This window comes from Coenobita brevimanus, chromosome 60 (assembly GCF_032717465.1).
Source record: "Coenobita brevimanus isolate Jiangsu-jjx chromosome 60, ASM3271746v2, whole genome shotgun sequence".
NCBI classification, from domain to species: Eukaryota; Metazoa; Arthropoda; class Malacostraca; order Decapoda; family Coenobitidae; genus Coenobita; species Coenobita brevimanus.
In genome coordinates, this window is record NC_137013.1 from 28,224,317 (window position 1) to 28,225,964 (window position 1,648).

General features: G+C 39.5%; 1 non-coding gene across 1 annotated transcript; it reads right to left on the reverse strand.

The window, feature by feature from the left end:
* Positions 1-218: 218 nt before the first annotated feature.
* Positions 219-337, reverse strand: LOC145403498 (5S ribosomal RNA). The gene has a single exon (XR_013898016.1). It is a non-coding gene; the product is annotated as a 5S ribosomal RNA (ribosomal RNA).
* Between the last annotated feature and the right edge of the window lie 1,311 nt (positions 338-1,648).

Below are 1,648 nucleotides of genomic sequence, written 5' to 3' on the forward strand. Positions count from 1 at the left end.
AATCTCTTGGTGTCCAGTCAGTCAGTCTCTTGCTCCATGGGTTATCCCTTATTCTTGCTACATGGCCTGCCCACCTCCATTTCTGTTCTTTTATTTTTTCATTCATTCATTCATTGCCAGATGCCATGTATCCCAGACAGGGTGGCCAAGGGCTTAGAGTTAATTGTTTTACGGGGAGGGGCACTAATCCTTCACCAACCCCACTTGACACGTAGGGATGCCAACAGCATCTGGTGTTCCCAGGCGGTCACCCATCCAAGTACTAACCAGACCCAACGTTGCTTAACTTCGCTGATCGGACGGGAAGCGGTGTACTCAACGTGGTATGGCCGTTTTTATAACTTCCATAATATCTTTGATTTTAGTCTGCTCTCACCCAAGTTGATCTTTTCCTGTCTCTTAAAGACATTCCCAATACTGACCTTTCCATTGCTCTCTGAGCAAGGATTAACTTATTTTCCATTGATTTGGTCAGTTTCCAGGTCTCACAACCATACGTCATAGCTGGTATTATACATTCATTATATACTTGTCGTTTCATACGAACTGGCAAGCTACTTTTCATAATGTCTCAATATTTAACGAAAACTTTCCATCCAATTGTAATGTGTCTTTTTATTTCGCTATCATGCTCTTTTGTTAATTTTAGTATTTGCCCCAAGTAATTGTACTTCTCGACTTTTTCATGGATTTCTTTGCTTATTCCGACGACGCTCTATGGTGTTTGTGGATTAAACATTAGTATTACTCCGGTTCATCTTTAGCCCTACTTTGAGACTTTCTCTGTTCAGGTCATTTAACATTTCTTGCAGTGTCTCTGCTGTTTCTGAGATTAGGACATCATCATCTGCAAATCTTAAATGGTTTAGATTTTCTCCATCTATGTTCACTCCTTTGTTTTCCCAGTCTAACTTTCTGAAAATACTTTCTAGGCATGCAGTAAATAATTTTAGTGAAACTGTATCTCCCTGTCGCACGCCCTTCTCAATCTTAATTTTTTCCGAGCCATTATGTAATTTAACTGTAGCAGTCCCCTCTTTGTATAAGTTTTCGAGCAGTTTTATAATGTTCTCATTCACTCCTTGTTCTCGCAACGAATTTATAATTGCTATGTGACTGAGTCAAAAGCCTCTTCGTAGACAACAAAACCCAAGCACAGTGGTTTATTATATTCAGTAGTTTTCTCAATTAGCTGATTCACTGTGTGCAGATGATCAGTCATCGAATATCCGCTTCGGAATCCTGCCTGTTCACAAGGTTGGTTTTCATCCAAATTTATTGTTATTCTGTTCGTAAGGACTTTAGTGAAGAGTTAATAAATGACTGAAAATAACCTAATTGGTGGATAGTTACTAAGATCTTTTGAATCACCTTTTTTGTAAAGTAACTATTGCATTAAACCATGTTTTGGGAATTTTCTTCTTTTTTATCACTATCATCTGGACCTCCTTTCCCACCCTAGGGCAGGGTAAGGAGTAGCAATGTCCAAACAGCCCAAATTTGCCCAATCCAATAGGCCACACTTCCATTCACTCATCATTCAAGCCCCCAGAATCCTAGTTCTACTGGATAAGGCAAAAACATTCATCACATTCTGTGGCTTCACATAATCGTATCCGAGAGTCAATCCAGACGCTGCCACATTAAA